At 56.6% G+C, this 23418-nt stretch overlaps 1 protein-coding gene across 1 annotated transcript in view; it reads right to left on the bottom strand.

Annotated features, from left to right (window-relative positions):
* Positions 1 to 15529, bottom strand: part of PLXNA2 (plexin A2) — a 215712-nt gene extending 200183 nt beyond the window's left edge. The window contains 1 exon segment of the mRNA XM_021063894.1: positions 15402 to 15529. The gene's annotated coding sequence lies outside the window, so the exon portion shown is untranslated.

Raw genomic sequence — 23418 nt, 5'->3', positions numbered from 1 at the left:
ATGAGCCAGGGACTCGGGTAGAGACGGGGAACGGGAGCAGGACACAGGGTAGAAAGTGCCCGACTGGGAGATTAAATACATTAAAGTTACTCCGAATGATGGCATATTACGCTGCCAGGAACTGCAATGTCTTCAAAGAATGGCGATGTGGCTCCAGTTCTCGGTAGAGGCGGGATGGGGGGCGAGGGGAAGGCGGACAAAGAGAGGAGAGAGTGAAAAACTAAACCCCAGACCTTCATCTGAGCTCTCAGGCTGCGGACAAGAATCCTAACAGCCCTCAGGAGTCCCCAGGGTGAGAGCACTCCCTGTCTCTCTCGCACAGCTTCCTGTCCTTCTGCCCCCTGGTGGCCACTCTGGGGACATAGCTCAGGGGACAAGGTGTGCGCCCCATTGCTGCTGCCTAGTCCTCACATCGGGGAAAGTGGCCATTAGTGCCAGATCAACGTGCAGTTTTCAGTCCGTGGACAGAAGAAGGGATAAGAAGACGTGATACACACACACACACACACACACACACACACACACACACACACACACACACTGGAATATTACTCGGCCATAAAAAAGAATGAAATAATATCACTTGCAGCAACATAGTGGACCTAGAGATTAGCATAATGAGTGAAGTAAGCCAGACAAAGACAAATATCCTATGATATCACTTATATGTGGAAATCTAACACAAATGATACAAGAGACCTTATGTATCCAACAGAAACAAACGCATAGATTTCAAAACCGATCTTATGGTTACCGTATGTGAAACTGTGGTGGGGAGGGAGGAATTAGGAGAATGGGCATAATATAGACACACTATTGTATAGAAGAGATAACTCACAGGAACCTATAACACAGGGAAGTCTATTCAATTGTTCATCATAATATAGACGGGAAAAAAGAATGGATATATGTATGACGGATTCGCTTTGCTATACACCTGAAACTTACTCAATATCATAAGTCAACTATCCTCCAACACAATTTTTTTCAAAGGGTGCATTTTTAAACACCATCTGATTCCAGACGTCAAGGTTCCCCAAAGTTCAAAAGAGAGGTCCTCTTTACCAGCAAGCCTGGGGTTGCCTCCCTGCAAATGTGCATGTGAGACAGTCAGGGTCACCACCCAGGCCTTCCACTGTGACGGACCCAGCAAAGACCGCTGCCAACTAAGACTCGACCGTGGATTTCCTGTACGGTGTGCCTTGTACGGCTTGATTTCTGGTGCATCAGAAGTCTGACTCAGACTAACGTGGCCAGGCTTATGGCCAAAGGAGGATATTCCACCTACAGAAATGCCTTTCTTGGCTCCCCGCTGTTGTCTGGACAGACTCAGGACTGCTAAGTGCCCCAGTTCAAGCCCTCCCAAGCGGGATCTTCTTTCTCTGGCCTCCCTTTCGACGTCTTCCAGAGTGACGCCACTCCCGACAAGCTGGTTCATTTGCTGAATCCCGAAACCCTGGCGCAGTTTAATCTCTGTGGTCCCCTTGCCCTGCAATGCTCAATTCCAGAATCTTCTTGGCCTATCCAAACCTTGTCCACCCTTCAAAAATCTCAGGAAGCCTCTAGGCCCTCCCTGCCCCCAACCACCCATCTCCCCTCCAAAGTCAGTTAGAAAGGGCTGTTTCTAACACGCACCGCCCTGCAGTGTGGCCCTCTTTTTATGTGCGTATGTTCTATCTCCCACTGAACTAGTGGCTCTGGGAGGCCGTCTCTAGCATCCTGATGCACTCAGCGTAGATCATACGCTTTCCTCATGTGCCAGGCTGCCCTGGGACAGACCTGAATGAACACACTTGGCTCAATGACTTGTCCTACCCGATCTTTGGGAGCTGGTGAGGAAGGGAGTAAACCATTTGGGAGGGATCCTGGCTGTTGTTCATCTTAAAGCACAGTGGGTGAAGAGCAAACAGCATGGGCGAGGTGGAGAAGGTGGGAGAAGGATGGAGAAGAGCGGGGAGATGCCAGCTCTCTTTGGAAGGATGCCCAGTGCAGACAGGGCTGGTGCAGGAAAAGTCTTGGCAAGAGAGCTCTCAAGTCATGAATCACACACTATCATTGATCACATAAAAGCATATACTAATAAATGGCCAACTGACAACACGAAGAGCAGAGTGGGCGGGTCGAGACCCCCCCCAGGAAGGGTTCGGAGTGGGGCTCTTCCATGAGGAGGCCACACTCACTGGGACACGTGTGGCCTGGAGGCAGGTGCAGAGGAAAGGGGATGGGCTTTGGAGGCAGATCTAGGGGAGAGTCTGGCTTTACCGCTTACTGGTTCAGTGACCTTGACTGTGATATTTAACCTTCTGGAGTCTCAGTTTTCTCAACTATAAAAGGACACCTCCCAGGGTTGTGGTAGAATGAATGCAAAACGGATGTGGAAGTGTTTTGTAAACGCTACTGTTTTGAATAAACACCACTTACTCTCGGTTCTGTTTTTGGAGAAACACTGCCAGAGGGCATCCTCTCCTGGGCAACAATGGCCAACCTAGATGGTGGCGACAGCAGCGAGGCTCTGTTTCAGCCAGGTGATGGGGTGGTTCTTGTGCGTGGAGCTTGGGGACCCAGCTCCCAGCTCCCAGACCCTGGCTTCTAAGAAGGAACTGGGGGCTGCTGGTCCCTCATAGCCCTTCTCCCAGTCCGCCCACCCCCACATTGCCCCACCATGATCCTGAGAGTGATTTAAGGACCACTTTTGCTACTCTGGCTAGTGGGAGGAGGAGGAGATGCTGAGAACTGCTGATCCAGGCTGAGCTCCACGTGTGGGGGGCTCTCGCCATGCTGGGTCTGGTCAGCACATGGCATGAAACTGCCCACCCTCATCTCCCCCGACTCTCTTCTCTCTGGGGCTTTTCTGGAGGAACAGCCAGCCTTGGAATAAAAAGCTGTAACTCCTTTTTAGGAGGAAGCCTCTTAAGCAGCCTGTGTCCCCACCCTGTATCTTTCCACCTTCAGTTTCTATTATTTTTCTCTCTTTGTCTGAGACTCGGAGCTCTTGCGGAAAAGATCCCGAGCTGTCAAACAGCGTCTCTTAAGTAACAGGCACATTCACACGCATGCACACGGAGCAAGGAAACCGCGGTGGTTCTGGATAAAAGGACACGTGGAGCCTGCGGGGCGGCTGGCACTTCACTTCGGCAGAGGTCCCTCCACATCTGGGGCTGTCTGAGCCCAAACTCACATGCATGGGCCTGGAGGACCCTTAGCCCCCGGGGCGAGGAGGGGAGAAGGGCCTATTCGAGGCTCCTGTGGCCCTGCAGAGAGGGAAAGTGACGGGCAGGATTATCAGGGAGGCTGACACAGGGAGAAGAATGTGCTGGAGGGGGAGGGGAGACGCAGGCCAGTGCGGCGTGGGGCCACCTGGGGGGAGATGAGAAGACTTTCAGAGTGAGGATCTGGCCCTGATGATGAATGGGGTGTGAGCGAGGAGCCTGGAAAAGGGTAAAGCAGCCAGGAGGAAAGCAGGAGGGAGGGAGGCGGGAGGAGAAAGAATGTGGAGGTCAAAGAGCAAAGAAAAACTCCTGGAGTGATTGATTCAAGATCCCACATGCTGCGCAGCCTGGCTGGTGCCTGGGGCCCTGGGACCGGGGGCCCCGCCTCCCTCCGAGGCCCCGCCTCCTTCCGCGGCCCCGCCGCGCCCCACGTAGAGGCAGTGGGAATCCCGAAGACCCACGCCCTGTCCCCTGGAAAACCTTCCCTATGATGTTCCGTCCTGCGTCTCCAAGGGACCTGGCTGTGGTGTAAACTAGCCTTTGCGCAGCCATCTCCTGGTTGACGCAGAAGAATTCCTTGTGCGGTGTCGCTTGAACGCACCCCTCCTGAGCCTGCGAGGGGGACAGCGTAGCATCACCCCTTCCTAGGTGAGAAGACTTAGGTCGACTTGAGGTAAACTTTTTTTTTTTTTTTCTTTTTTAGGACCGCATCCACGGCATATGGAAGTTCCCAGACTAGGGGTCTAATCGGAACCACAGCCCCAGCCTACCCCACACCATGGCAACGCGGGATCCGAGCCGCATGTGCGACCTACACGACGGGCAACGACAGATCCCCGACCCACTGAGCCAGGCCAGGTACCGAACCTGCGACCTCATGGATCCTAGTCGGCTTTGTTACCTCTGGACCACAAGGCAACCCGAGGGGAATGATTTTGGCGAGCGTATCTGACATGGAAGTGGGCCTTGCATGGGGGCTCCTGGAGTTACAGGTGTCTCCTGCTGCTCTGCTGCCTGGAGTTGTAGGTGCCACCAGTGATATCACTGGGGACAGACCACTTACTCCGGAGGTCTCTGCACTCTCCCTGCCTGCAGGCCAGGCTCTGACCATACCTGGGACATGCTGTCACACTCTTTCAGAATGGCAGTGCCATGCAAGGAGCTCGACTCAGGCTTGAGTTCTTGGGAAGATGCCATGAGAGAGGAAGGGGACTGCCTGGAAGCTTGTGGCCCTCCAACAAATGCCACTTGGCTCCTGCCCAGCCCTGGGGAGGGGCTGAGGACTGGAGCCGGCCCAAGGGCTGGCACAGGTGGTGGCAGATGGAAGGAGTCCAGAGGCCGGGCTTTGTAGGGAGTAAGGCTGGGGTGCTAAAGTCCCCTTTGCACCCAACCTGCTCTTATCTATGGGGCAGAAAACTATTTGGGATTCTCCTTCCAAAGACCCTGCTGAGGTCCTGCAGCTGGCCCCAGGGCGCAGGCAGCTCCTCCTCACCTCCGACTTGCCCTGCCCACCTCCTCCCCGCTCTCTCCTCTGGCTCTGCAGTGCTCGGCGAGTCCCAACCCTGGCAGATCACTGATTAATTCAGGGCTGTTTAATAACCCTTCTATTTCGATGAAACAAGCTGTCTCGTTTTCTTTATTTTTAACACCGACTTTCGTTTCTTTGCTAAGCATCTTACTGTCATTTAAATTTCTCTGTCTCCAACCAAGCTGATAATAGACTGGAGTGAGCAGCTGCTTCCGTCCTGTTTATGACAATGATTAGAAGTTAGAGCTGTGCAGGCGGAGAGCTGACCAAGTCTCGGTTCACACGGGTCTGCCCCTCCTTGTAGACAGAGTGCTCATTTTAACGGGATCAGGACAATCCCGGCCCCAGGGGAGGCCAGGGGCTTACCCCAGCCCAGCCTTCTTGGCACCTTGCTCTGAGGGGAGTCCTGGGGGTGACGGTGTGAGAACAGCTCTCTTTGCTGGGGAATTAGGCTGGCAGCAGCTGGGTGGGTCATTCTCACAGCCCTGACACTCAGCTTCACTTCTCAGCAGGGCCTTTTCCTCTACCGAATTCCTCTTGAGACCCGGTCGTCATCCTCCCATCTTTGCTTGAATGCCCTAAATGATGGGGAGCTCATTCCCTTTCTAGATGCTGCCCTGCAGGTTGCATGGCTCTGGCTTTCTCTTGACTCCTGTGCCCCTGCCATACTTATACTCATATGGGCATCACTTGGGTGCCTCCCCTGTCCCCTTGCCACACCGTAAGATCCTCAAAAGCCAGGATGGCCACTTGCCTCCTTCCCATAATACTTGGCACGCAGTAGATAGTCAATAAACCTTTGTTCAAAGCAAATGATGTTGTGCCAACTTCAGTTTCCCTGCAGGTAATGTCCCTGTCTTCTGCCTCTGCAGGCTCCCGCTGAAGTGTCCTGTTTGTCTCCCCCGGACCAGTGTGCAGCCTCTTCCTGTCCTCAGGCCAGAAATGGCAGCCTCCTCGGGAGCCTGGGCCCTACTTTTCTGTCCAGGCCTGGAGTGACTGCACAGCTGATGGAAACCTTAGCCAAAGACACGGGGGGCCTGCGCGGAAGCCAATCAGGTGGCCTGGACCAGGTCCTCTGGATCCCAGTTCCGCCTCCTGTGGCCTCTGGGTCGACTGGGCAGCCTGAGAAAGCTGGCAGGTGCACGGTGGGCAACCCTTGCTGGCCCTCACTCCCGCCTCCCAATCCGGCAGACACGCAGCCAGCACAGGCTGCAGGCAGCTGCGCGGGTCATTGTCTCACCCTCTCAAGTGGTGAATGCTGAGTCTATAGAGACCGCCACACAAACAGTGCCCACACCGCCCCCAGGGAGGGAGGGGCGGCTGGGCCTTGCCAGGGCCATTGACTCTGCAAAGAGCAAGGCCTGCTGTGGATGGAGGAAAGCTGCTTGGAGCCATTTAAGGGAGGGGGGCCTTTCTACACCCAGAGCCCAGTGCCATGGAGAGGCATCAGGGTGTCGTAGGGCTGGAGGACTGGCAGAGCAGGGGAGAGGCCCGCTCCTGGGGACTCCTGCTCCAGCCTAGGGAGAGAGGTGGGGTGGGGCTGGGCCCAGGGCTGGAGAAGAGCAGACTGGAAAGAGAAGGCGGCTATGCGGGCAGATGGGGAGTGTGCTGGCGGGCTGGGGCACGTGGGCTCCTCATGAGGCCACAGCGTGACGGGTCCCTCATAGTGTGGCACAGGGTGATCCACTTTCCCAGGCTGGGTTCTGCTCCCACATCTCTTATGTGGGCCTGGTAAAAGCTGCTGTTTCCAAAGGCTCGGAAACATTTCTCAAGCAGTCTCCATAGAATACCTACCCTTTTGCAATTCAAACTGTTTCCTTAATAAGATTCTGGAAAGGACAATCAGAGCACCAGGCCACACTCACTTGCCAGAGGTAGCTCTCGGACCCGTGCGGTCAGAGGCACAGGGCTTCTTCCTCGCACAGGCACCTTCCCATGCTCTGCACTTCCAGCAAGGGACAAGGCTCTCGTGCCACATCTGAGAGAGTCATGGGGAGCTTCCTGTGCGAGCGGAGCTCAGCTGAGAGGTCTCCCTAGACATCCTGCTCCGAGAAGCCCAGGGATCAGCGCCGCCAAGGATCTAATCCTGGAGCCCCAGGGTCCAGCACGGGCTCTGGGCCCCAGCTTCTGGGGTGCTCCTCATGCTGCATCTGTCCCATTCACATCCATGCTCCTAGGAGCTCTCTCTGCAGGGAGATGTAAGCTGGTTGCAGACAGGCTGCTGGGGGCCCATGAGCTCTGCCCCTGGCCCTGCCGTGAGAGGCTGATTCCCAGAAAAGTGCTGACTTACTAGTTCTCTGACCGTATCCTTCATCTCTACTCTTAGCCCTGAAGGCATCAAAGCCCCAAAGGGAGCACATTCAGAATCTGAAGTCTAGCCCCACTGGCTGGTGCTAACCCCAAGCCACACATGTGGCGCCAGTGCCAGGATCGCCACTGGTTTCCCTGTCTGCTTCCAGCCTCCACTGGGTCTCCAGCCCTTCATTTATTCTTACATATAAAAACCTTCAGCACACAGATTTTTTTTTTAATGAAATCTTATTTTTCTTAGAAAATGCCAAACAAATTCCGAGAGAGAGGCAGAGACAGAGAGAGGAGCAAAACGTTCCTAGCTTGGCTCCCTTCCTGCTCTCAATTTTAGAATCATTTTGCACGTTTGCAACAACTGTCATTTTTCCAGCCCCCTAAGACCATCTTCCCATGCCTGGTTCCAGAAACGAGGCAAGCGAGGGCACTCGGGGAGTCACGAGAAGCACTGATGCCCACTGGGCAGAGGAAGAAACGAAGGTGCTGGGACAGGGCAGGAGGCCACTCTCCCAGAGTGTCCTTGGGTCCCCCTCGTCCCCCCCTCCTGGGCCTGGGAGCAAAGGAGGGATGAGCTCTGATCGACAGGTGGGAAACCTTTGGGAAGAAGGAAGAGCTGGAAGTGCGAAGGAAGGTCCTTTGTCCCCAGGTGTGAGGACCCTAACCTGACACCAGCCTCTTCCTGACCATCTGTTCTGTGTCCCCCTGATCGGATGGACGGAGCCTCCTGCAGGATGGCGCCAGGTGTGACTTCCCAACTTCACAAGCAGTTCAGATGGTTTGTCTTCTAAGTCTCTCACAGCTGGGTGCCCGGGGCCCAGAACCCGAAGGGCTTCACACCCCACAGGGGGGCACTCAGCGTGGGGCAGGGGGGGACTCAGTGTGGGGCATTAGACGTGAATTCTGTTAATTTCTGGATAAAGCTCAGGGCATGGGTGCCGAGCAGAAGTCCTGGCGGTGTGGATTTTAATTTCAGAGAGTCAAGGGGCTGGCGGGGAAGTTCTGGGGGGCTGGGCGGGATCGTGACACCCTGACTGCCTGGCTCCTGGAAAGCATCACCGCCTGCCAGCGTGGAGCGGGGCCACGTGGGGCTGCCTGGCCCAGAGGCTCTCGGGTCCAGGCCCGTGGGCGAAGCCTGGTCCTCCTGTCTGTCCTCCCGGGGAGAGGACCCAAGTTCTGAAAACAGTCTCCTCTCCCTCAGGTGTCTTTGTAGCTCAGGAGAAAACAAATGGGAGCCCGGGAAGCAGCGCGGGGGGGAGGGGAGGGTCAGAGGCCAGTGTGATATTTACCTGGCCCGGCTGAGGCCTTTCGCTTTCACGAAGCAGGAAACCACTTCAAAGGAGGCGAGATGCCCTCATCAGTTGTGTCTGCCCACTGGTGCCTCTACAGGACAGCCAGGCCTTTCTCACTCACCCCTTCCTCGGCTCCCGAACCTTCCACCCGCTGCCTCCTTCTCAGGGAGGTGCCCTTGACCTGTTCGTGCTTTCAGAGCAATCACAAGGACACCTGCCACCCCTGACCTTTCGAGCCAGCATGGCCCTGGATCTCCCTCGTTTCCTCTGAGAGTCAGTCACCCACCTCTGGTGGGCGTGGGGGGCCCGGGGTTACACTGCCTCATCTGAAGCCCCCTGTCCCAAGCAGAGCAGAAAGCAGAAACTGAGGCTTGGAGAAGGCCCTGGAGCCTAGAGAGTTCTAGGGGTCCTTAGCATTGGGGGGTGACTGCTTCTCTTCAGGAACACAGACAGACAGACAGACACACACACACACACACACACTTCGCAAAGGCACAGACTTTTCAATGGTTTCAAAAGCCTCTGAAAGCCCCTAGCTCTGTCTGCCCAGTGCAGGGTCTTCCTTGCCCCAAATCTGATGTGAACATTCCAAGGTGCAAGCCAAACCCGACCTTCCATTACGGGAGCAGAGACAGTTTTTAAGTCGAGGTGAAATTCCACCCCCTTCTAACTTTCCTCCATGATCTTCTTCTGCCTTCTCTGAGGACAGAACCCTGAAAAGAGAGTGCTTCTCCAGGTAGGAGGCATACGGAGGAGAAGGCCCGTGGCCCGAGGCTCCCTGCTCAGCCAGGGTGAAGGGGAAAAGCCTACTATTTTTCCCTTGCGTCTGCTCCCTTTAAAGGGTTCCTTCAGATGAAAGTGGGTGCACCCCTGCAGGATTCCGGACACCTCCATGTGAATACAGATGAGTAATAATGCTTCCTGATGAACCCCAGTGGCGTCCACACAGCCGGCTCCAGGGGACCGAAGGGAATGCAATTTACATGGAACACGCTGTGAAAGCCCTTGGGAGGGTGTGACTTGGAGACCTGGCTCTGGGATGTTGGCGGAGGGAAACACCTCTGGTGGTGCCAGTTGAAAATCCGGGGAGGAAAAAACTGCTCAGCGGTCGTTCTGAGAGGAAGAGGACTGGGAGGGCAGCGCTCAGTCCTTCTCGACGGGGACCTGTGACCTTCTCAGGCACCTGAATCTCCCCCCTGGAAACCTACACCCTCCATGGGCTACAGCCAAAGCTTCCAGGAGCTTCTTTGCTGGTGTGTCCTGTGACCCACTGTTAACCGAATTCTGCCTTAAAGTTCTGTGAGGGGCGGTGGCTTATAGAATTCTCCCTCCCCTTAGGCGCTGTAACAACCACCTTGAAGGTAGGATCTGCTGCTACCTTTCCCTCCTGGACTAAGTGTCACACAGCCCTAGCCCTGGGTAAGCAATGGATTTATATTTGGTTAAACCAAAGTGGCTTCTGCTTCCGGGTCTCCCTCTTAGTTCAGCACAGGAGCAGTGATTCCAAGGGCAGGAGGGAAGGTGGAGGAGCTGGTTTGTTGCCCTTCACCCCTTTCTTCCATCCCTCCCCACCCAGGTGAGAAACTGCGGTGGGAAGGGAGGCTCCCAAATACCCAGAGAGAGAGAGGCTGGGGGTTTAACCCCCAGATGGCAGAGGGGGGCCGTGAAGGGGCCCCGGTCAGAGGCTCCTCCTTCCTCGCAAAGCTTCAGAGAGAACACGTGCTGGTTGGAAGGGTGGGGGCCACAGAGGAGAGGGGTTCAGGCACCAGCTACTCACTCTCAGTCCCGGGACCCCTCCCCCTCTTCCTTCTCAAAGACAAGTTGAACTTTGCAAAGGCGAGCTCAGTGCCTTTTATCTCTCATACGGAAAGTAATTTTAGCCCAGGAGAAGCAGGATTAGACTTTCAGAACATGATACATTTATCTCGTTTGTCTTTTTTCTTGTCTCGCTCCTCCCGCCCCTCTCCCTGTGACCCCAGGTAAACTGGAGTCAACGGGAAGCCGAGAGGAGCCCTCAGAGGCTGGGATGGAATGGAAGAGATGCTTCTTCCCGGCCCTCTGCCCATCCGCAAGCTTCCCTTGCTTCCCTACCCCGTCAGGCAGTTATCATCTCCCCGGAGAGGCCAAGCCTCGGACTCTGCTCTCCCCACATTGTCCTCCGCCGAAAGGAAAGGGGGGATTCTAATTCAGAAAAAGGCTCCCACAGAGAGGATGAAGACCAAGACGAAATCACGGGGACAACGCGACATGTGCTCCGTCCCTCGGGGCTCTTTTAACAAGTCTCCTCAGGAGCAGTTTGGCCGCCGCCTGGGAGTGTTTTGAAAATCCGCATGTAGGGACCTGGGAGAAGGGAAGGCCCGTGAGCCCCCTCGGGGACGGGCCAGAAACTCCTCTTGCTGCTAGAGAAAGGCCAGAGGCTCTCCGTGGGCCCGCCGGGGCCCTGGACTGTCTGCCCACTGGCAGTGCCCGTCCCCTCCTGCCTCCCACCCCAGAGGCATCCTGCCGGCCCGCAGGCCTCTGCCCAAGCTGCTCACCAGGCTGGGCCCCACCCCGCAACGCTGCAGGCGCCCTTCCTGCTCCCCTGCAACCAGACGGGGCCCAGAGTCCCACTGGCAACAGGACCCTACAAGTGTGGTCTCTGCCTAGTGACAGCTGGGAGTTTCTAATATATCGTAACTATTTTTTTCTTCTCCTGGGGAAAAAAAAAAGAAAAAAGGCACAAAAGCTACTGCTCAGGTCCGAGCCAGGTTTTCAAGAGTGCCCTCTAGTGGAGAGAACCTGCTACTTCAGCTTCCCAACCCGGCCCGGAGAGCCTCCCCTCAGGGCCAGGGCGACCTGAGGACGCGCCCCAGGCCCCGGCTCTTCCTCTCCACTTGCTCTCCGCCTCTGCTCTCGGCTCTTCCCGCCCCATTCACACTGTCAGCCTCCCCGAATTTGTCTTCTTTTCCTATAGCTCTGCCTCTCTGCCTCTATCTGCGGCTGTTTCGGCATCTTGACTGGGGTCTTGCCACGTGCTCCTTGGCGTCTGTATCTTGGTCTGCATCTCTGGTCATCTGCTGGTCCCCGGCCCCCGAAAAAAATCAGGGCTCCAAGTCTGATAAGCTAGATATGCCTTGACAAGACCTTGGATCAAATGGCCTATCTCAGAGGCCAAGGCAGGGACCCTCCTGCCAGCCTGGCAGGGAGGAGTGCTAGGGAAACCAGGGGTCCCCAGAGGGGAGGGAACTTTGGCAGAAATCCCCTCCCACCCCCACCCCCCAAGCAAGCTTGAGCCTCCTGGGGGTGGGGTGGTGTGTGGGTCTGAAGCCCTCTAACCTGAGCTTGGAGCACCGGCTTTGGAATCCCGTGTGACCCCAGCTCGCCCCCTCCATCCACGGCCCCTGCCATCCTGCCTGCTTCCCCATCGGACACGCATGCCGTCAGGCAAACAGCTGGCAAAGCCTAGGTGAAGGGACAGCTGTCAGGGGTGGGAGGAGGGTGTGGGTGCCAGGGAGGGGGAGGGGAGGGAGGAGGGGGAGCGGGACTGAGCCAGGCTAAGGCGGGAAGGGCAGGCACAGCGGGGGTGGGGGTGGGGGGCACAGGACACCTGCTGGTCCTCGGGTTTCCTAGCGATAGGCTTCTACCCAAGCAGGAGCAGGGCCAGGCCAGGCCAGGGGTTAATGGTTAACTGACTGTGGGAGCGGGCGCTTGGGCACAGTTGGGGCCGGGGGTGGGGGGGTGGCTTTCTTTCTGTCCTCCCCCTCTTCCTCCTCTCTCTTTCCAGTCTCCACGACAAAGAACTTGCTCGCCTCTGTTTCTGCCCTTGAATTCCAGATGGAACACTAGAGGTTCCATATGCCCGAAGGCCAGGGGATGGGGCCCCAGAGAGCCTGAGGGCTAAGCTGGTAAGGGGGTGGTGACCTGTCCCTCCCATCCACCCTCCTGCTCTGGGGACCAGCTGTTTGACCCCTGGGAAGAACTGCCTTTCTCTGTCTCCCCAGGGCTCACCTTTAGAAATGACCAGACAAGAAGGGGACGGACGCCCCATCCCTGTTGACTCTAATCAGGCATGAAATCTTTGCAACTAAGTGAAAAACTGTTTCCCATAAGGGGATCGGTTCCATTCATCACTGTTTGAACTGAGCATCTGGGAAGAGGAGAGACAGAATATTCACATATAATGGATTGATAACAGACTGCCCCTGGGTGGGGGGGGGGGGGCAGGGTGTGCACACAGAGCTGTGAAACTGCTAGGGCACCTCAAAGCCGGCTTCTGCCAGTTTCCCCGTGGACAACCCTGAGTTATTTGTAGTTAACAGACTGTAGGAACACAATGCTCCAGGCATTAGACCAGAGTGGGGGCGGGGGCTCGGCTTGGAGCGCCTCGCCTCTCCCTGTGCCCTGATGGACAGAGTGTCCTGGGCCCCAGTCTGCGTGTGTGGGGGGAGACAGCTGTGTGGCCGGGCAGGGAGACAGCTGGGGGAGGGGGGGTTGTCGCTGCTGGAGAGAGAAACCGCTTCCCCCCACAACAAACCCCGTATCTCAGAGAGGCAGCCTTAGCAAAGGAGGCAGGAACAGAGACTATAAAACCCCCCAACAGTGACAACTCCAGCGCCATAAATAGTTCATGGTACCTGAACTGGCGAGTTTAGGCTGCTGCCAGCTGCTGCCATGTATATTTAACTGTGTCACTGGTTTCCCCTCCAGCTCGTGGGCTTCCTCGTAACGTGCCCATGAACTAGACATGAGCAGCATCGCCAGGAGTCCTGGGAAATGGGAAAGGGGCCTGGGAGAGAAGGAGCTGTTCTTCCAGGGATTGCTTTTTCAGCTGCATTTTAAGTGCAGACTCCACCACAACAGACGGGAACGTGTACGTCCAACCGCACCTGCAGCTCTGGATGGTCAGGAGGTTGGAGGGGCAATGTCCCCTGGAACTTCGGGGACAGGGGCTCACTCTGAAAGGGGAGAGCCACCAACCTTGTAGTGACAGGTTTCTTTGGGGTGATGCACATGGGACAGCACCGTTTACTCCTGAAAGGCCAACCAGCCCTCCCGCCCTGCTCCAGCCTATGAGGGATCCCAGTTCTTACATCCATTCCAACAGAAAGGCCAGATGGGATCCCCTTGCCTGACTCGAGGTCCTGGGCTGAGGGGACCTTTCCAAACTCCACCACGTCCCATCCTGCTGCTCCTCGGCTGCAGCATCTCCACTGCACAGGGCTCCAAATGTCACTTCCATTTAATTGCAAGCCACTTTGCTCCATCCTAATGCAATTTGCCTGGGACAGTGAGGGAGCTGAGAGGGCAGCCTGCCCCGCCCTCCCTTTATGAACAGGTCCCCAAGAGGGTCAGCTGGAGGGCTGAGGGAGCACTGGCAGGGAGGGCAGGTCCCGGAGGAGGGAGGAGGGAGCGCTGGGATGAAGGCGGAGATGCCAGGTGGAAGAAGGGAAAAGCAACACAACCTCGCTGCTAGGGTGTCTTGACAGCCTCTTCTGAGTCTCCCTGGCTCCCTACTTTCCTCCTGACCCACCTCACCCCCCAGGCCAAGGAGGGGAGGTCACAGGTATTGAGTTCAAAAGGTGCCGGCAGGTGGGGGGGGGGTCAGAGGAGAGGGCTGCCAGCCTTCGAGGTGAATGCACGAAAGTTGTGTATTTCCATCAGGAATAGCTGAATTCCTCAGCCCCAGCTGTCTCTTCCAGGCCCGTGGCTCTGTGGAAGGCCCCAGAATCCAAAGCCTGCCCAGAGGGAAGCGTGAAGTTTCAAGGTCTGGGAAAGAAGCCCAGGAGGACAGGAGCCTGCTCTTGTGTGGGGAGGGGAGGCGGGAGCTCAGCCTGGCTCCTGCTCCCAGGAGGTCCAGCCCAGCCCAGCTGCCCATCTCCATCTGCTGTGCCCGAACTTTGTCCACTGTGCTCAGCAAGGAAGGGCGTGAGTGGGTGCCCACATTCCTGCGGGTTCCTCTGAGCTGCTGGGCCCCCAAACCAGGGCCTTAAAGGGGTCCTGTCTTCTGCCCCTTGCACATCCGCTCCTGGGATATGCAGTGGCATACACTAGGCTCTTAGATCCCCACAGGAGACCCAGGCTGACTTCCATGACCACTTCATGAGGCCCTTGTTTCTAGACGCAACTGACATGGAACCTCAAGTCCCCCACCCCACCCCCATTCTCTACCCTTCTGAGCTGAGTTGAAGTGGGCAGCTCCTCTGGGGCAAGGGTCAGGCCGAACAGGTGGCTAGTTGTCAGGGACCTGGAACAGCATTTTCTCACAACTCTCTCTTTGGTCAGCCAGCCCATGACTACCATATGGATCCAGGGACCTGTGGGATGGCTAAAAAGGGCTAGAATTTTCTAAGATCTCCATATCACTTCTGGGGTGGGGCAAGAAGCCCAAGGAGGGAAAGAGTCTAAAATGATTAATAAGGAGCTTCTGGGACCCTGGCCGAGCTCCTCCTTGGGCCCCCAGCCATCTCTGGAACCTCAAACCAGGGGATGGTGCAGATGGGGGCTTCACCAGAAGGAAGCGCAGAGGGGGGTATGGGGCACTTGTCCCATTCGCTGCCCTGGAATCTCTCCCCGGAGCCTCTGGAAGCTGCGCAAAGGGGACCTTCCCCTTGATTCCCAAGTCCCTGGCTCTGAAGGAACAGTCGGCGGCCTCCGGGGACTCCTGGACCAGCGTGAACGCCCCCACACCGAGCGCCGGCCACAGTGGCCCGGGCTCTCCCGCTCGTGCAGGGTCACCGAGACCCGCATCCGGCTGCAGCTCGTGGGACAGCCCCCCGCCCCCGGGGCCCCCGAGGCCCCCGGGGCCGCAGGGTGCCGGCAGGTGCGCCGCCCGCCCGCAGCCCGGCGGGGAAGCGGGGCGCCCGCGGGGAAGCCCGGGCGGGAGGCGGCGGCGGCGGCGGCGGCGAGTCCGCCCGCCCAGGCGCGCGCGCCGCGCTCCGGCCCGCGGAAAGTGGCCGACCCCGCGCGGGGACTCGCCCGCCGCGGCGGAGCCGGGGGCTCGGGGCCGAGACCCGCGGAGGCGGGCGCGCTTCGGGGGAGCGGGCGGAGGGCGCCGCGGACGCCGATCGCCCGGCCCCGGGCTCCGCTTACCCAGCTCGGCGACGTCGGTCTGTCCTTCCGTCCCCGGTGCGGCCGCTTTGGCCGCCGGCTGCCGAGGCCGGCGTGCGGTCCCTCTCGCCGCCAGCAGCTCGTGATCACCGAGACGACCAAACCCACATGGAGTCCAAATTCATTAAAATCCACGTCAAGCCAGCAGCCACTTATCTGTATTCCTGAAGTGGCCCCTCGGTCTCCGGTCCGCGCGCCCCTCAGTCCTCTGCCGCCCCGCAGCAGCCCCACCGGGCGCTGTCGCCGGCTCGCGGGGGGAACCGGGAGGCGCCGAGGGGGCGTGGGGGGTGGCTGGCGCTGTGTCTCCTTGGGAAGCAGCAAAGCCCCGGCCGTCTTCAGATTTTTCCAGCGCGACTTTCCGGGCTCCTCTGACATCAGCAATCGCGGCGCTTCCTTCCCTTCTCGCTCCCGGTCCGCTCACAGTCCCACTTCCTCCGGGAACCTGGCTCTCCGGATCTATTTCGAGGTTTGCTTCGCTCGCTCCGGCGCCCGCGTTCCCCGCCGCTCCCGAGCTCGCGGGCTCTCTCTCCGGATCGCCTGGCCTCCCGGCTGAAAAATTCCCAGCAACTGCGCTCCGCCGCCCTCCAGCTCCAGTCTGGCGCGGACGCCGCTCCGCCCGGCAGCTCAGGCTCCGGCCGGCGGGCGGCGGCGGCCGGCGGGCAGCGGCGGCGGCGGCAGAGCCCACAGCGCCGGCCTCCCTATATTACCATGCAGCTCATTATCATAGAGGCCGCGCGCGTTAACCCCTTCCTTGCTGGCCGCGCCTGCCCGGGCTGGGGCCGCGCCCGCCGCTGGCACCGCCCGCCGCAGCCAGCCCCTGCCCCCACCCCGCCCGCCCGGACTTCCTCCTCCGCCAGCTGTCAACAAAGGAGAATGAGGCTGGGCATCGGGAGGCGGCCCCGCTGCTTTCCTGCGCCCGGCTCAGCCCGGATCCACCGGCCACCTTAAGTGGCCGAGGGGGCAACAAAAATCCTGCCCGGGGCCTGGGATCCGGGTGGAGGCCTGGCAAGCCCAGCTGGCTAGGGCTCCGGTGCCGGAGCTCAGGACGCAGACAGAGCGGGTGAGGGCAGTGGGGACGTGGGCTTCCCCTCCTGGAGCACCACCTGTGCCCGCGCACATCCTGCACACCTCCCTCTTGGTCTTTAATTTGAGGGGTGCGTTGGGAGGTACCGGCCATGGCTGATGAGGTTAAGAAGGGGTTCTCGGAATACGTGCAGGCAAATTGCTTCTGCTCGTGAATCTCAAAAAGCCAACAAGCTGTCAAATGAGGTTTGAAGTTGTTGTTACTCATTCTAATTTTTATAAGGCAAAAATGAGCCCTGCTCTCAAGCTTCCAGCTCTATTAGGGATCGGGGGCATCTGGCAAGTGTGTGTGTGGGGGGGGGGCGGCAGGGACCAGTGGGAAGTTTTCTGTATCCGGACCCAGGGAGCCTGCCTGGCAAGGGAATCAGGGCAAGGGAATCAGAGCGGTGGCGGTAAAACTTATTTTAATAACCCAAAGTGAGAGGGGTCTGAATGTCGGATGGCAATGCCTCAGTGCCGACCATTGCTCCCGTGCCATGTAGAGTCTCGGTATCTCCGCAGCCTCTGGGCCTGGCTTTGCGAAAGAGGCTTGCAAGCTAGACCCCAGCGAGCTCGCAGGATCTGCGTAGTCCCTGCTCGCGATGAGAGCACAGGCGAGTTGACTCAACACGTCCAAGTATTCCGGCAGGCTCTCTACTGCCCTCTCGTGGCCATAGTTCTCAACGGTGTAAACAGAAAACTATTCACTGGGAAACCCTAAAGGGAGGCTCACCTAATTCTCAGAGCAGCCAGGGTCTCAAAAAAAAAAAAGAATTGTAGACTCACGGGTTGTCCTGAGCAATCACCCATTCAGTACAGTATTGGAGGATATGTAGGATTTTACTTCATCCACAGACATTAGCTAATTCTTCAAAAGTTTTTTCTTCCTTGTTAATTAGCTGAATTTGTCTTTTTTGGACTTTCACTGGTTATTCCTGGATGTGTCCTGTGCAGCCGCAAAGCCATCTAAGCTATCTTTCCGGATCTCTACGTGCTCTTTTCTTCGAGCTTCTTTAGCATTTATTGTTGGTGCCCCTCCAGGCAATTATCATATCGCCTATATTTTTCTTTATCTCCTTTGATAAGTTCATTTTTTCTCCTCATCTGGGCAGTCTTGTCTACCTTCTTACCTTTGGTTAGCCCCAACAGAAACCACAGTTTATTCAGGAAATTGATTGGAAGAAGACGCGAGAAGATTTTGGAATATTTCTCCCACTTGTTGGATGCGTGGAGCATGGGTCTGGCCAGCTCCACCCAAAACAGTGGTAGGGTTTACCTAACTGAGAAAGCTTGACGCTGAAAATTTGGACCTTCAGATCCTCAATGAAGTGCTGCCTGACCCTGGAAGAGGTCACCTCTTGTCCCTGGGCCTCAATTTAATCACATCTTGGGAAGATTATATGATACAATTTAAATAATTTTCTCCTACAACCCTCCCCAAGTGTGGTCCAGAAATTAACCTTAGAATGAAGAGGAAGGAAGGATGAAATGAAGCACAGCCTCCACTCACCACATCCTCCACTGAGGCCCCCTCAAATCAATGGAGAAGAGGAAAGAGAGCGAGAACACAGGTGGGACAACATGTGACAGGCAGCAGGACCCAGTGGCGTGTTTGCACGTTGCTGCTGAACTTGGCCCGAGGTCTGAGCCCTATAAGATGATGGGAGTGCCTGCCTTCAGCAAAACAGCGGCAGAACACTGTCTGGTCTACTGGGAGGCACCCTGTTAAGTACCCTGAATGTCCCTGGGCCTCGGTTGGTCCGTCTGTAAAACGGGAATTTCTACCTTCAATCTTCAGACAGTTGAGGGATTTAAAATAGAAAAATATGTAAAACTGTTAGAAGAATGAACAGTAGCATTAAAATAGAAAGATTTGTTCACAGTTTTAGTCCTAATAGGCTAAAAGAAAGACGGATCTTATTAGTTAAGCACATAATTATAACCATTTATCCTGGGAATAAAAAAAGAGCAACTCAGTTCCGTGGGGTGTATTTAGATATACCATCCTCTGAGGCAACGGCATACCATTGATCTTCAAAGGGGCCCCAATAATTATCCTTTGGATCCCTGGGTATGCCTTCATTCATTCATTCCACGAATCTTACTTATGAAGAGAAAATTTATTAGATTTTTAATTTTAGGTTTTATTTATTATTTTTAATTAATTTATTTTTTCTTTTTAGGGCTGCACCCGCGGCATATGGAGGTTCCCAGGCTAGAGGTTGAATTGGAGCTATAGCTGCCGGCCTACACCACAGCCACAGCAACGCCAGATCCGAGCCGCGTCTGCAATCTACACCACAGCTCACGGCAATGCCAGATCCTTAACCCGCTGAACAAGGCCAGGGATCAAACCCGTGTCCTCATGGGTACAGATCAGGTTTGTTATCAGTGAGCCACCACGGGACCTCCTATTAGATTTTTTTAAATGGAATTGAATATAGTATGTGATTATCTCTTTCATGCGTATTTTTAAAGAAATCATGCCAGTAGGCTCCATCTCCTCAGCTCTGTCTATGTCTTTCTGGGACTCAGTTTCCTGGTATCTATATGGTTTTCGATTGTTCTTCTTCATCCTGTCCAGCTGATGCCGTACTCATGGCCCCTGAAGACTTCTCAAGCCTCCGCCACTGTCTTGCAGTTATGCTCATTTCCATCAGGAGGAATTTATTTATTAAATATACATTTAATATATTTATTAAATGTAAAAATCAAATGGAGGGATGGATAGCTGGGTAGATGGGGACCTATTTGTCTTATGCTCAATCCTCATCTTCGGAAAACTGCAGCAAGCTCGACAGTTTTCTCTTCCACGCCAACCCGCCCACTCCACTGGGTCCCGATGCTCCTGGGACCTCACCCCGCAAGGCCATCTGTGGCTGCGGCCTTGTCCTCCCAGGGCCCAAGACCTCTTCTTCTTTGTTGGTCACTGATGGGTGACTTCCGGAAGAGGGTAAGGGGAGACAGCAGGGCCGAGGCACTGGGGAGCTGAACTCTGGGTGCTGAACTCTTCCCGGGAGAAACGAGCATGTCTCCTGCAGAGGCAAGTCCGGATGAGCAGGCCTCCTCGGGCCCTTGAAGGCCAGCCTGGGACTGCGGGGAGACAAGGCTAGCGCGGGCACCCGGCCGACTCCCCCGGGGCCGTCCTCGCTCCGTCCCTGAAGCAGCTCCAGCCCCACAAGGACATGCCAGTACGGTAGCCCCTCGGATCACGGGAGGTATTTTCGGTGCTGGAAGGCAGCCACATTTTGGCAGACTTTCAGCATCAAGTCTGCTCCCTTTCAGAGGCTGGGAGGGTGGCAAAAGCCGGCAGTGTTTAGCATGGGAACGCTGCCTGCAAGTGTGCCCGCGCATATATTGAGGGTGCCTTGAATGGCAGGGGTGCAGGGCTGCGGGGCTGCACGCCTAGAGCTGTGGGCAGCAGGCCAGTGTCAGCGGGTGAGCTTTGGTGGGGGGTGGTCTGTTACCAGCCTTGCATCGAGCTCCCAAAGCTGAGACCCTGGCCCACGCCATCCACCTCCGCTCACCGTCAGGTGTGCTCTTTCTTTCGCCCTGATCCTGAGGCTTTCCCATCGCCAGGCGGGAACCTGCTGCCCTGGGGGGATCTGCCCGCCTCCCATCCCCCACCTCACCTTTAGCAGCAGATGCCGTCTTGAGGCCACAGGGCCTTTTCCACTCCCTACACGACGGGGAACAGAAGGACTGGTGTTCTGGGCCAGACCAGGGCATCTGGGCCTCACCCCACACAGAGAGGAAGAGGCTGCTGGGCGACCAGAGCGGCGGGCCACTGGCTGGGCGCTGGGGACAGGAGTCCGGGACTTGGCCGTGGGGCACCTGCTCGTGGATTCTCAGCATCCCTCATAAGGATGAGGCGCTCTCCCTCCCGAAGCCCGCATCCCTGTGTGCTTTAAACAGCAGCGAGCCTGTTAAGGCTCCACATCAAACAAGGCAGGGTTTCCCCTCCTTTCTCGCAAACCCTCCCTCTCGCAGAGCCTGGGGCCTGTGTCCCACATCCTTGTCCCCCAGTCCCCTCCCTCCCTCTCCCCATCCATCTAGAGTGTTCTCTGGGCGGCCCAGCCAACCGCAGCCCTAAACCTATGCGAACAGGTCTGTGGAACCAGTGGAAGATTCTCGCGCGTCCCGGGTGAGAAGGCTGCAGGGGAGCGGGTGACAGTGGAGCACTGGCCTTTGGGCCTGAAGGGGGAGACCGGGCTGAGACCTCAGCTCAGGCTGCTATTCCATGCCCGGCGCTGAAGCTCTGAGAAAGAGCCTTCCTCTCTCATTTTCTCTACGAGTTTCTAAAGAAAGGATTCACGGCCACCCGTTTGGTCAGCCTCTCAGTGCCGCTGTCCCCTCATCCATAAGGCAGAGACTGTGTCCCTGGCCCGCATTCTCTGCTGGTTGTGAATCCAGGAGCCTCACACCTTGTGTCGTGGGAACATTGTCTTAAAGTCTGCGAGCTCTTTCCAGATTCCAACGCTCTTCTTGATGGCTGTCATTCATTCATTCTCTTTCTTTTAAAGTTAATTTTTGGAATTCCTGTTATGACTCAGTGGTAACAAGCCCGCTAGTATCCAAGAGGACATGGGTTCAATCCCTGGCCTCGCTCAGTGGGTTAAGGATCTGGTGTTGCCTCGAGCCGTGGGGGAGGTCACAGATGCGGCTCAGATCCCGCGCTGCGGTGGCCGCGGCACAGGCCGGCAGCCGTGCCTCCAGCTGGCCCCTCGCCTGGGAAAGTCTGTGAGCCGCAAGTGCAGCCCTAAACAGACCAAATAAATTAACTTCTATTAAAATACAGTTGATTTACCATGTTTTGTCAGTTTCTGCTGCACAGCAAAGGGACCAGTCACACATATGCATACATTCTTTTTTTTACACTATCTTCCATCGTGTTCTAGCACAAGAGACGGAACATTGCTCCCTTTGCGACACAGCAGGACCTCATCGTCGGAACAGAAACAGACTCACAGGCAATGAGAAGAGACTTGTGGTTGCCAAGGGCGAGGGGGAGAGAGAGGGATGGATGGGACTTGGGGGTTGGCAGATGCCAACTCTTGCATTTAGAACTGGTTCGTTCTCTTGTTCGGTTTTTGAGGACAACGGCTGGGCTCCAGAGAGATACGCCTTTACGCCTGGGGTGGCTGCTTCGTGTCCCCATGACGTGGGGGTCCCTCGCTCTCCCACACCTCCCCTGGAAAGTGCTGCAGACCGAGAGCTTCTCTGGACCTACCTTCTACCAGGGAGCCCAAGGCCTGTCTGTGCTGCCCCCGCGCCCACCTCTGTACACACTGGCCCCTCCCAGGCAGCAGCCTGGGTCAGGAGGAGCTGTGAGGCCTTGGAGGACCAGAACACCCTCGACAGTACGGGAGTCAGAATGACACGGACCCCCCACTGCCTGAGATGCCTCGTGAAGATGCACTTTTGGGGTCTTTCTCTGCTCAGCAGCCCCACCAGCCGCAAACTCCACAACGACCTCTCTGGCTGGTGGCTCGGCCTGGTTCGGATGACAGTCGCCTCCTTGTCACAGCGCCACCTGCAGCTGGGCAGCCGGGCTTCCTGAGGAGGCCGCGTCTCTCGGGCAGGCGCGTCCAGGCCTTCTGGAGTGGGGCAAAGCCGGGGCTCTTGGCTCCTTTGAGGTCCAAACCTGCGAGAACTCCTAGGAAGCCACTGCTGCGTCCAGCTGTCTTCATATTTTAAAATATTTATATATATATTTTTTTGTTCCACACCCATGGCATATGCACGTTCCCGGGTTAGGGGTCAAATCGGAGCTGCAGCTGCCGGTCTAAGCCACAGCACAGCAATGGGGATCTGAGCTGCATCTGCGACCTACGCAGCAGCCCACGGCAGTGCCAGATCCTTAACCCACTGCGCAAGACCAAGGATCGAACCCACATCCTCATGGACGTCAGTGGGGTTCTTAACCCACTGAGGCACGATGGGAACTCCCACTCACTTAGACAAAGTCTCGCCTTCCCTTCCGTGGCTTACACTTGTCATCATCGAAGGGGAAGAGCTAGCATGCCCCCCGCTTCAGCCACAGGGCTTGGCTGGTCCTACATGATGCCCAGTCCTCACGAGCCCCGTCTTAGAAGGTATCATCCTCCCATTTTACAGATGCAGAAACTGATGATCAATGTCAAGTGACTGGTCCCGAGATCACCCAGCTCGTCCGAATGTAAACCTAGACGCATCTGATGCTTATCTTCTCTCGTTTCGTCCCCTTTGGAGGAGGACACAGTGATGAGCGTGGGGGAGGGAGTTCTGGACACGCTGGCCATGGGAACACTGGGCCTCCTCCCTCTTCTTGGCACTGAACCGGCCAGTGACCCGGCGTCCCTGCCGCATGAGGGCCCCCGAAGACTCTTCACAAGTCCGGCAGAGCATCGCTGAGCTTCCGTTCTACTGAAGGTCAGGGGTGTCATTTTCTCCCACAAAGGAGAGCCTGTTGCCATTGTTAGCGTGATTATTATAAACAACCCTCCTAATGAGCTCAACTCTCCCCGTTTGGCAGGGCGTCCGTGTGTTTAGTAGTGAGAGGTGGCCCGAGGAAAGAAGTTGCCAACACATGCAAACCCCAACTAGCTTCTGGCACCTCTGCCCTGCAGGGCCCCACCTCCCGCCGGCGCCTGCCTTCCAAAAAAATGGGATAACTGGGTGCCACGTGCGTGACCCCCCCCACCCTGAGAGCAGGCAGGCCGGTCGATCTTCGCGGAATCCACAGGGAGCAGAGTGAGCAAAATACCAGTGCCTGCCTGCTCCTTGATTGCCTCTGTGCCCTCCAAACCCCAACAGAATTGAGCTTACATCTCCTCCTAATTAGGCGCGAAAGGAAGACAAGGATGATGGTGGAAGAATTTCTTCCTGCCTCTGACGGCAAAGTCTTTGGGGACAGGACAGGAGGCTCTCCAGCCCCCAGCCTCCAGCTTCTCTTTCC

This window comes from Sus scrofa, chromosome 9 (assembly GCF_000003025.6).
Source record: "Sus scrofa isolate TJ Tabasco breed Duroc chromosome 9, Sscrofa11.1, whole genome shotgun sequence".
NCBI classification, from domain to species: Eukaryota; Metazoa; Chordata; class Mammalia; order Artiodactyla; family Suidae; genus Sus; species Sus scrofa.
Note: the sequence above shows the minus strand (reverse complement) of the source record. Positions and strands in the feature narration are given on the sequence as shown.